This window comes from Oncorhynchus kisutch, linkage group LG6, assembly GCF_002021735.2.
Source record: "Oncorhynchus kisutch isolate 150728-3 linkage group LG6, Okis_V2, whole genome shotgun sequence".
Taxonomy (NCBI): Eukaryota; Metazoa; Chordata; class Actinopteri; order Salmoniformes; family Salmonidae; genus Oncorhynchus; species Oncorhynchus kisutch.
The window spans coordinates 79213607-79226285 of NC_034179.2; the positions used below are offsets into that span (position 1 = coordinate 79213607).

The window sequence follows — 12679 nt, forward strand, 5'->3', positions numbered from 1 at the left end:
ATTTTTAATATATACGAATTGATTATTGAAGATGACAAATGCCTATGAGTTTAGTTCAACTGGTGTACCCAATCAGAACCAAAAATGTGTTTGTAAACAATGTAAATTTATTTAAACAAACTGTATAGCCTCAAAACATGGTTACAACTATAATGTTGATATCATGGCTGGTCAGTCCTTCCATCCATAGCTCTATGAATTTGAGTTCCAATTTGGTTACGTTTCTCCTTGCCCATCCCTCAGCTTTTTTACCAAAATAGAGGCCGCTGATCGCTTTGCTATTGTTTCAATTAAGGACTCTAGCTTTAATTAGGTTTGTAGTAAAATTAAAGATTTGCTGATAGAATATAACAATTGCACATAAGATGCCATCCCATAACATTTTACACAGCTGTCAGTTGCAGAAAATGGCCATAACACAGCTTTCCCCAAAAATGTGTACAATTTGTTACAAGTGGTCATTATCTTGCCTTTACAGTGAATTACATGATCTAGCAGCATTCACTAGTCTATTATCAGGATTTCATTCATAACAGACACTGGAGATCCATGTATGTATGTAACAATAGCTCAGCAGATCAAAGCTTGACACAAGAATGTGTCACTTTGTCTTTATTGTGGCTTGGAGTAACCTATCCTTGGATAGGCACTGGGCAAAGAGGCTGCAAGTCAAAGCTCATTTACAAAAAGGTTGGCATGAATGGACTGCTGGCTTCATAATGTGAATGCTTTCATTGTGAGTCCCAGTCAAACCCGACAGTTTCTAATGAGAATAGGCATTGCAGGAAAATGAGAAAGAGGAATGACCGAGAGACAATAGTCTCGGCTCCCTGCACCTGCCTTCACAGAGAAGATAAGGGTTGTTCAAATGATCAAAGAAGACCCGATCCCACGAACAGACGCTTGGAACACCTGAGCTTGGCTTTACACCGTCAAAGGCCTTTAATGTTGCTGTGAGACTAATGACAAAGGATGCTACACAACTCCAGCAGCCACTCCTTCAGAGGGACTACCTCCATGGCAAACATAGGAGTTCATTTCAAGGAAGGCTTTTCACATGAAAATACAATTGAGTGTCCATCATTTTACTTTTGTCCTCTTGTACAGTGACATTACTTTTCGTGCATGCAGTACCTCCCACAGCCAGCTCTCCATCTGCATGTCGTGATTGGCATAGAAGCGCAGGGGCAGCATCACAGTAGTGGTCAGAGAAGTCTGCAAAGTTTTGTGATGAAACCATATGCAGACACCTGCAGGAAGGTATGCGATTTGTTCACTTATGCATGAATTGCATTCTCAGTCAGCTGTGTAAATATTTGCATGCATTGTTTCAGTATAGCACCATCTAGCCTTCAATACAGATGTAGGATCTTAATTTGATCACCCTGTTGCAGTAGAACTTTCCTGAAAAGCAGGACATTAAATACTTGTGTGTTTGAGATTTAAAAAGGCTTCTGAAGTTTGTAATTTCCACTTTTACATTTCAGACTTGATTTTCCATTACATTCAGCAGGGGAGACTTGCAGCATTGACAGCCAACAGTCATTAGTGTCAAAAGCAGACAATAATGATCTAAAAGTCTCAATTTGACCTGGCAATACGAGTCCCCTTACCTTTGCGTTACATTAGTAATAATATCTGGATGAAGCATTTTAAAGTGCTTAACTGGTGCCTTAAATCCAAAGTATCGAGAGGGCCTGTTTGAGGGGATAAATGTAGTAAGGGGTGAAAAAACGTTCCATTAAGAACGTCAAAAAGTACATCAATAGCAAGGGAGCTTACAAAAAGATGAGTATCATCAAGTGAATTGTATGCGTTAAGCCCTACCACCACTCACAAGATTCTATCCATTGCACACCGCACCACATTCATAGAAATACAACACCACCATCGTGTGGTAATAAATTGAATTACAGCTGAGAAGCCTATTCACCAGCATAAGCGCAAGATCATTGCGCTTTCCTTGCCCACAGTACTTCAACACACCATTGTATCGTGCTGTTCAAATGTACTACTCTTCTTAATGTGGGCTTCACATATGTGACCCTCTCAACTCACCAGTCCCCCTTGTCATGACCGGAGGTGACAGTGAGACCCTGGATAGCAGCTGACATCATCACATTGTCACGTTCGTTGGACGGAATGAAGATATATCGGACTCTCTGCAGATAGGGAATAGTCAAAGCTTTAAGGAATAGTTGCATAAACAACCACGCAGAGTATGACAAATTCCTAACACTTTCAAATGGTCCAGATTCAACACTGTAGCCCAGGGTTTCCCAAACATGGTCCTCTTGACCCCAAGGGGTGCATGTTTTGGTTTATGCCCTAGCACTTCACAGCTGATTCAAATAATAAACTAATTATCAAGCTTTGATCATTTGAATCAACTGTGTAGTGTTAGGGCAAAAACCAAAACGTGCACCCCTTGAGGTCCAGAGGGCAGAGTTTGGGAAACGCTGCTGTAGCCTGTCCCACAAGTTCTTACCTGTCCCCGTGGGACCTTGGTGAAGCCATCTTTTCTGTAAAAATTGAGGGAACTCTTCATAGTGTTTGTGGTGAACCCATAGAAAGATGTCTTTGTGCCCACATCCTCCTCAAAGTGCTTGGTGATTGCCCCATTGACCCTGGAATAAATCATTTACCATCAGTCTAATACTTAAGCGTTTCCTTAAAAACGATTTGGATTAATATAAGGAAATATTTACAATTGCAACAAACTTGATCTTAGTTATGTCAATGAGCAATAAGAAGTCTAATAGTTTTTTGAAGATGGTCGAAGGGGAGCTGCCGCAGCACTACTGACCTGAAGACAAATTGGTGACTGTCGATGGCCCCGCCTTGTTTGGAGCCTCGTAGGATGCCGCCATTTCCCACCACAGCACAGCGGACACACTGATCAGGCCACCTGCGCTCAAACAGGCTGCTGCTGGACGAGTCGTTGAGCAGGGACAAAGTGGATCTCACAACTGATCAACAACAAATAAGCAAAAAGGTGAGGACAATGTTATATAAGTAATAATATCAAGCATCACTAGCAGACCAACACTCTGGTTAAACCGGATGCCCTCAGATAACTCTGGGCCCAGTGTCCTCAGTCAAGTTTAGAGCCTACGTGCAATAACATGATTATCCGAAGGACACACAGCTGCCATCACGCAAATATACTCCCTGTAAAACTACAAAGAGCAGCCTGCAACAATAAGGAGCTTAGAAGTGCCAAGCTATCTCACTGACATTGACCCTTTCATGCACTCCTGCATAAACAGGAAACACCTGCGCCTAAAGCAGATACTGCTAGTTTCCCCTATCTTTCGTTCCTAGACACACAAACATCTCATAAAGCACTGTACACTCACACTCTACCCCCCCCCCCCCCCTACTGGTCGGGTGCCAAGAGCAAAGGACTTTGCTGTGCATCAATGGGGCCTGCTCTGGCTGGAGCAAGGCCCGCCTCCAACTCTTCAGGACCAGTCAGAAGATCAACACGAGAGACTCCACCTACATTATTCTGTGTATACATTCTGCTGTAAACTCTGGCTGAGCTGCCTAATTATTCTGACTCCTCAGAGTCACATTCCTTAGGTCCGTGCACGATAAACGTCAGGACAAGATAACTTTGACCAATAAACTGCCTTTTTGATACACCTGATTCCTCTCTGTCCAGCGTCGTTGTTTTGCATTCCCTCTCCAGTATGAAACACTAACAACAATGACTTTATATACAGTACACACGTAGTTTGGTTGAGATTATTAAATAGGGTCCTGAAGGGAATGTTCATACTGTCCTGGTGTAACGGATGTGAAACGCTAGTTTAGTTAGCGGTGGTTCGCGCTAAATAGCGTTTCATTCGGTGACGTCACTTGCTCTGAGACCTTGAAGTAGTAGTTCCCTTTGCTCTGCAAGGGCCGCGGCTTTTGTGGAGCGATGGGTTACTGTTGTTGATGTGTGCAGAGGGTCCCTGGTTCCCGCCCGAGTATGGGCGAGGGGACGGTCTAAAGTTATACTGTTACACTGGGGCAGGCCTTTCCAGCCATATACGTCTCCAATCGCCCCCACTCTGAATGGCTGAAGCTCCCAGCCCACTGCAGCACAGGCACTTTAAAGTTAAAGCGTAGTCTGAGGAAGTCGTCCTTCTTCAATGCTTTTCTCAGAGGACACAAACCCTCCAGCTGAGTAGAGACAGATCTCACTTGACATTGTACTGTACAAGACGGATATGTGTGCCTTTGTTCTATTAGATGAGAGTCAACTACATCATCTCTGTGCGAGTACCTTCTCTTCCTCAGTTGCTGTGGTGTTGTCCCAAAGCTCATCGCAAGTCCAAATGCTATCAAACTCTGTGTCTTGACTGGAAGGAGAAGACAACATGTATTGAAAATGCACAACAACGAGTTAAATCCACACACAACCTTGTTAATTAAGTGGACAGAAGCACATCAGACCAATCCAGTGGATTTGTCTAAGGTCAGGATGGGCAACTTTGATGGGGGTGGGGGCCACAAAATCTGACCTCATGGCTCGCAGGTCTGCGTACCCACATCCATACCCACACATGCAGTCAGAGCTAGCCCTAGCCTTTTGGGGACCCTCAGTGAAATTTGAAGTGAAATTTCTGTACATTTCCTGCAATTCCACACATTCTACACATTTTGCCATGGCGGATAGGGGAGGGGGGAGAAAAGTTTCCAGTTTTTAATAAGACATCTGACTGAGAGTAACTAACAAAATCACTGGGGGCCACCGGTAGCCAGCAGCATACCACCCTGCATACCACTGCAGGCTTGCTTCTGAAGCTAAGCAGGGTTGGTCCTGGTCAGTTCCTGTATGGGTGACCAGATGCTGCTGGAAGTGGTGTTGGAGGGCCAGTAGGAGGCACTCTTTCCTCTGGTCTAAAAAATATCCCAATGCCCCAGGGCAGTGATTGGGGACACTGCCCTGTGTAGGGTGCAGTCTTTCGGATGGGACGTTAAACGGGTGTCCTGACTCTCTGAGGTCATTAAAGATCCCATGGCACCTATCGTAAGAGTTGGGGTGTTAACCCCGGTGTCCTGGCTAAATTCCCAATCTGGCCCTCAAACCATCACGGCCACCTAATAATCCCCAGTTTACAATTGGCTCAATAATCCCCCGCCTCTCCCCTGTAACTATTCCCCAGGTTGTTGCTGAAAATGAGAATGTGTTCTCAGTCAACTTACCTGGTAAAATAACGGATAAATAAAGATTGGTAATTCAACCATAATTACTGCAAGTTTAAATAGCTGGCTGCAAAATGAATTTACAATAAATAAGTTTACATGGGCTAATTGAGTGAAGTGAGAAAACCTGCTGATGCACAACCAAATTTCAAAATTCCACTTGATGTATTCTACTATCTTAACTCTCAGTAAGTTGAGACCCCAACCCCCCCCCCCTCCCAAAAATATATTTATTTAAATCTTTGGAACTTGATCTACACCCTGTGGGCTGTCAGTTACCCATCCTTGGTTTAATGAATACATAGATATTTTATGGTACCAGAAATTCAACCCATCAAAACAATTCCTAACATGCATTTTACAAGGTCCTTTCCTTGGAACAGAGGAAAACAAGTGAAAAGACTCCTGACCTCAATTCAGAGGAGAGTTCAAATTACTGCCATTAAAAAGTGTTATAGTTGTGATAATTACTGCTGTCAGTTGTGTAATCAGCATATTACATTTACATGCTGTCACGTCCGTCGTAAGGAGGAGACCAAGGCGCAGCGTGATATGCATTCATTCTTCTTTTAATGACGAAAGACCACTGAACAAACTAATGTGACGCTATACAATACAAGTGCTGACAAGCAACTACACAGACAAAAACCCACGAAATCTAAATGGAAAATGGCAACCTAAATAGGATCCCCAATCAGAGACAACGATAAACAGCTGCCTCTGATTGGGAACCAATTCAGGCCACCATAGACATACAATTACCTATACTTATAAAACCCCTAGATATACAAAACCCTAGACAAGACAAGCATACCCACCCTTGTCACACCCTGACCTAACCAAAATAATAACGAAAACAGAGATAACTAAGGTCAGGGCGTGACACATGCACAATTTAAAAACCAGAGTACAATGTCTAAACTATAATGTAGACAGTATTTGGTTCATTTAGGACATGTCTGAACAGGAATAAAAATGAGGTCAGTTGTTGGATATAGAGCACAAATATGTTAGACACATTAGCCTAGTGTAACGTTCGTAGTTGGAAGGATTGGACCAAGGTGCAGCGTGGAAGGAGTTCATCATATTTATTCATGTGAACCAGCAACAAAACAAATAAAGAGTAACAAAACAAACATGCAGCTTTGTAGTGCAAAAGGCTATAATACAAAAACAAGATCCCACACCAAACAGTGGGAAAAGGCTGCCTAAATATGATCCCCAATCAGAGACAACGATAGACAGCTGCCTCTGATTGGGAACCATACCAAGCCAACCTAGAGATAAATAAACTAGAATGCCCACCCTAGTCACACCCCGACCTAACCAAAATAGAGAATAAAGGATCTCTAAGGTCAGGGCGTGACACCTTGTCAGTAGCTTTACCATTAACTACAAATTCAGATCTTGACAAAATGGCAAGCATACATGTGAAGACACCAGCAACACTGGAACCTCAAACAATCTCTCATTTAGTAAAGCATTTGAGTTTCAACTTTCAGCAACTAACATGAAGGTAGAGTCTTATGAATGGGAAACTGATTATTACAAACTCCCCCCAAAAATGCATCAATTTGATAAATGTAATCTCACCTGCCAAAATCGAACCATTCCACAATAAGACACAAGAAAACTACAGTCGCAGTAGGATGAGTGTGTCAATGTCTCAGTTGAATGCAACAGGTCATAGAACTGTCAGGGTTGATGGATTACAGGGATGAAGATACAGGTAGTTGATTTGTATGGATAACATTTTTTTGGACAATGGTTTCCTAATTAACTAAGTAGCCTAGATTACATTATACCAACGTTTTAGAATAAACAAATGTTTGAGAGGGAAAACAATTTCAAAAAACGCAGAATATTCACCTGTTCGGAAGTCTGTCGTGGAAGAAGTCCAGGTCATAGTATTGTCCATACATAATCATGGTTATAGTAACACTTAAACATAAAGCCCCCACTAGGAAGACACACTTCCAAGAAATCGTCATATTTCTCAACTAGAGAACATAATATCTCGTGCTGTTTGAGTATATAAAAAAAAAAGTTTGAGTTTAACTTTCATTTACTGCTCTAAAACCCAGGTGAGTCAGTTGGGTGAACAAGGTCCATATCCTTAATGCTCCACGTGTTGTGCACAACAGGAGAAAAACAATTTCTCTGCGTCTTTTTTCAGTCAGACTATGATCTGTCCCGCAGAGTATGATTGTGTTGTCTCCGTCCTGTTTTTATTTTTAGCTCTCAATATAACGACACATGGCGAGACCCAGATGCAGACACAGGAGGCAGAAGGTTTGAGTCTGATATTTCTTAAACAACAAGAGGCAGGTCAAGGACAGGTAAACGTGAATTAACCAGGTCAGAGATCCAAACGGTACAGGGAGGCGGGCTCAGAGTCAGGGCAGGTAAAAAGTCAAAACCAGGAGCACAGAAAAAAAACACACTGGTTGACTTGACAAGACAAACTGGCACAAGACAGGAAAATCAGGAAAATGAAGAAGTATTAACGAGATTTGGAAGATAAGAACAACGGACTAATATCTCTGGCGAGACTCTAAACACAAGAAACCAAAAAAATGGAAGAGACAAGCCGATGACAGATGCAGAGTGCCTCTGTCAGACCGACTATCCACAGACAGCGCTAACTCTGGCTCCTCAACCAATTGTGAGCGTTTTGGGGACAACGTTGACGCCAACACCCCCAGCACGTAAGAGGGTTCGACACATACGTCGGGGGAGGAAGAAATCCACTACCACCCCGCGACACCTATCAATTGAGACCCAGGACGGGCCCACAGTCCAACAGGAGCTATATGTCTTCAACTTATCAAGTAAGACCCTGACATCCGCTCACCTCTGTTTTCAATAAGTGGGTACAAATAACATTTGTACCCACTGCATACATTAATGACTTTGATGTCCAGATAGATCTATTCAAGTTTTTCATAATCTGAGATTGGGTGAGTTCTTTGATAAGAGTGATACTTACATGACTCCACTTGAAATGTCATCCTCAGTGAGATGTATACATACAGTAGGTCTACCAGGCTAATCAATAGACTTACCTGTCCTACCGTGAGTCAAGGAGGAGATGTAGCCGTTAACCCAGCTGGGGTACCTGAGAACTCTGAGAGAACTACATTTAGAGCAAAAAGTTCATTTGTACACCCCCCCCCCCCAAATGCAATGCCTCCATAGAAACCTTCTGTAGGATTGTTGAAAAGGATGTAGGTGACTTACTGAAAGATAAACAGAAACACCAACCCTATGATAACCTGAGTAGAGACAAGAGAATGGCTCTTAAGGACTTAAAGTCAGATCCTTCGATTATCATAAAGAAATGTGTCAAAGGAGAAGGAATTTGTATACAAAATAAATGTGACTATGTGAATGAATGTCGCCGACAACTATCTAAAGGTGACTTCAAACTGAATTGTAACCCTACCCTGGAATTCCAGCATAATATCTCATCCACAGTGGAAAGATGTTTGGAATCAGGACAAATCACTAAACAAGAAGTTGAATTTCTATGTGTGAAATTTCCCAAGATACCAATTTTCTATACAGTCTGTAAATTACACAAACAAGTATCTCCTCCTCCAGGTAGACCCATTGTAGCAGCAATCGACTCTGACATCCCACATTTCTAAGTTTACCACATGGATTACCACATTAAACCGATGGTTGAGAATCTCCCATCTTATGTCAAAGATACTAGTCACATGATCTCATTGATAGAGGGGTTAGGAAGGACACACTGGAGGCTCGCAGGCGTTACAACACTTCCTTCAACAGAGAGACTCTACGCTTGCTCCATCTAATGATTGCATCTTACAACTTACTGAACTGGTATTATCCCATAACTATTTTGTCTTTGAGTCAGACTTTTCACTTCAAATTCAGGGTGTAGACATGGGCTCCCCTTTTCCCCCCAACTAGGCTAACCTGTATGTGGGACAATTTAAAGAAGCATTCCTTTTTAAAACAGACACGCACTCCTTACTTTCTAAAATACTTCTATGGAAGAGATACATAGATGTCTTGCTCTGGGAAGGAAGCCAGCAGGAACTAAATTAATTCCAAAGTCTACTAAATGAGAGGTCTGAATACCTCAAATTCACCATGCTGACTGTTGAGAGAAAAATAAACTCTGGATTATAAAAGAGAATGATGCATTACACACAGACTTATACACAAAGCCCACAGATCGCAAAACCTTGCAATGTGCAGATAGTATGCATCCCCTTCCCCTCAAGAATGGTCTACCATATAGCCAGTTGTGTAAGGTTAAACGAATGTGGCCACCAGTCAGATTTTGACCGCAATGCTAAAACAATGACAGATAAATTAAAAATGAGATGCTGCAAGGACAAAACTCTTGATGCGGCAATGATGAAAATCTCAAAAACCAAGTGATGAATTACTAAAAACTCAACCAAAGAAGAAAAACAACGCAACCGTCTTTTGTACTAAGTACACCAAGGGTTGTGAGAAAATGAAAGCAATTCTGAAAAAGCACTGGCATATTCTGCAATCAGACAAAAAAATTGCACACCTCTTCAAGGAACCCCCACTGATGGTCTATAGGCATGGTCACAATATTGGAGATAGTTTGTGAGATCTGACATGCCCCCTGAGCCCACTCAGACACTCTTGACACCTATTCCAAATGGGCTACAAATGTGGCTCATGCTCACAGTGTAATAGCACCAAAAAAAAACATTTCTTCAGACAATCACATACAGATCGAAAGATCCCTGTGAGGGGCATCATCTCATCACCTGTGCATGTGGTAAAGCCTACGTAGGACAAACGAAAAGACAATTAAAACGCATAGCTGAACACCGCAGCTCAATCAGGTGTAAGAACATTGACTATCGAGTAGCAGCTCACTTTGTTGAAGCTAACCATCCCATCTCCTCACTCAAATACACAGGCATTGAGCATGTTGCTCTACCAAGGAGAGTAGGTAACATTGAGATCCTACTACTACAAAGAGAGGCTTACTGGATATCCTATCTAAAAACATTGACCCCTAGTGGTCTGAATATTGACCTTGATCTCAGGCCCTTCTTATGAACACTTTTTCCTTTATGAACAAGTCTTATAAATTTAAAAAATATTTTTTCAGCTTATTAGCGTACACCTAATATGTTCCCCCTGTTGATGATGTTCATTATATATTAAGGTTGAACCAATATTACATGGAACAAAAATGAAATACGAAATTATGTGAAATTGAATGAAACAATAATGTATGTTGACGCTAATATGATGTACAATATTCCATGATGTTTCTATATGATAACAATAAAATTATATATTTAATATGCCATACCATTTTTTTACAGTGTCACTAATTAGGACACACCCCTCACCACTGCCATTGATTACACTAATTGCACTGTGCTTTATACATAACCTGGTTCAAGTATTTATGACATTACCCTGAGGAAGGCACAGTGATGCCGAAACGTTGGTAAATACCCATTACATTTTTGGGAGATTATACATGCAGTGTGCAACTATATTTTGATAGTTTAAAAGACAAACAGTGAACACAGGAATAAATACCCTGGGAATAGTGGGGGAAAACGGGTGACACCTGGAGGTGGACAGGTGAAACAGATCAGGGCGTGATAGTCAATGCACCTTCCTTGTGTGTGGAGTTGGGGGTTTCTTTTTATGGAAATGCCCCAATTCACACCAACTAGCAATTTAAAGAGGTGTGGCCATAATTAGGGAAATTCGGGCAGGCTTGCCTTTCAATGATTCTTTATAACCTCTACCTTTTTTAACTTGCTTAAACTTGATTATATGATTAGAGTACAATTTGAGGAGAGCATAGTGTACATGTCATGCATGACATGTTCATTACAGGTGCCATTGTAGCTAGGATTTTAAGGCCTTGTCTTTAGAGTTATGAAATCATAGCTAGTGCCATATAAGAATTCTCATAAATTCAGACTCATGTTACTTAAGCTGCGTTTAGAGAGAATGCTCAAATCTGATCTTTTTTAAACTAATTGGTATTTGGACTAATCAGATCAGCTCTGAAAAATACCTGATGTGAAAAGATCTGATGTGATTGGTCAAAATACAATTTAGTGGACAAACATTCAGAATTGGACTGTCTGTGTAAACACATCCTTTGTGTTCTAGAAATGAGTGGAATGGATATAGGGGAGTAAGTATTTAGATGGATTTCTCAGTCCATCTGCAAATCTTTTTCCAGCATGACAGAATAGGATTGGGTTTTAATTGGTCTCGAGCTGATGACAGGACCCTTCAACCAGTAGAGCCCATTTTCCCTTCCTTGACTAGATAAATAACCAACGGCCAAGGGGAGCACTGAGAGACCAACAGCAGATGTCATGGTGATTCCTGTCCAGACCAGAAGAATGCAGCACAGATCAGAATGGGAACTCTGCTGCATACCAGAATTTATTTCATGCAGAGATGGGAATGAGTGGTGTTCCCATAGAAATGTAATTTGAAGACGCACTCCAGCTATTTTTGAACGCTTCCTATTCTAAAACAATATTCTATGTATAAATCCAATAATGTACGCTTACGCTTAAAATTGGAATCCGTAGCGGTGAAACTGCCAGGTATTACAACAACAAATATGTTACTTCAGACAATGAACCCTGTTTTTTTTTCGTCAGACATCATTGCACATCGCTGCACGCGCAATAGCACAGCAGAGCATGTTCTTTGATGTAGTTGTTAACCTTGATGTGGGAGCTCCTCTGCCGTCTGAAGTCCTTTCATCTCAATATCAAATCATTTCTGGGTAACAATTAAGTCCATTAATGTGGTTGTTTATGAAAATGGTCAAAAAGGGAAATTTCTCAAACTGGAATGTTGCTAGGACTGTCTGGGAGTGGTGTGAGTGGGGAGAGGAAAACTGAAAACTAGCTGTTATTGGCAGAGAGGTTTGGAACTCTTTTTCTTATTGGTCTATTAACTCATTTATTGCATGTTGACGTCACCATGGAAGGCCAAAACTCCATCCCACCAAAACAGGCTGAAAATTCAGGTAGTCTTTTCATACAGCTCTTACACTAAAGGGAATTATCATAATTTTCACAATTTCACAGTATTATTCCAACCTCATAGTGTGAAAAAAATACTCACCGATCTGTTTATTAGGTATACCACTCCATTCACGAAAATGGATCGCTCCTACAGACAGTGAGTCACGTGGCCATAGCTTGTTATATAAAGCAGGCAGTCAAGCATTGAGGCATTCAGTTACTGTTCGATTGAACTATAGAATGGGCAAAGTGAGTGACCTAATCAACTTTGAGAGTGGTATGCCAGGCGCGCCGGATCCAGTATCTCAGAAACGGCCACCCTACTGGGCTTTTCACGCATGATAGTGTCTAAGGTTTACCAAGAATGGTGCGACAAACAAAAAACATCCAGTCAGTCGCAATGCTGTGGGTGAAAACAGCTCGTTGATAAAAGAGGTTGA

General features: G+C 41.6%; 1 protein-coding gene and 1 pseudogene across 2 annotated transcripts in view; both read right to left on the reverse strand.

The window, feature by feature from the left end:
• Positions 1–87: 87 nt before the first annotated feature.
• On the reverse strand, positions 88–8373 carry LOC109884881 (alpha-N-acetylgalactosaminide alpha-2,6-sialyltransferase 2-like; annotated as a pseudogene).
• LOC109884882 (E3 ubiquitin-protein ligase RNF12-B) overlaps positions 2859–12679 on the reverse strand; it is a 38285-nt gene continuing 28464 nt past the window's right edge. For both annotated transcript variants that reach the window (XM_020476781.2, XM_031827790.1), the window contains one exon: positions 2859–2969. The gene's annotated coding sequence lies outside the window, so the exon portion shown is untranslated. The remainder of the gene's footprint in view (positions 2970–12679) is intronic.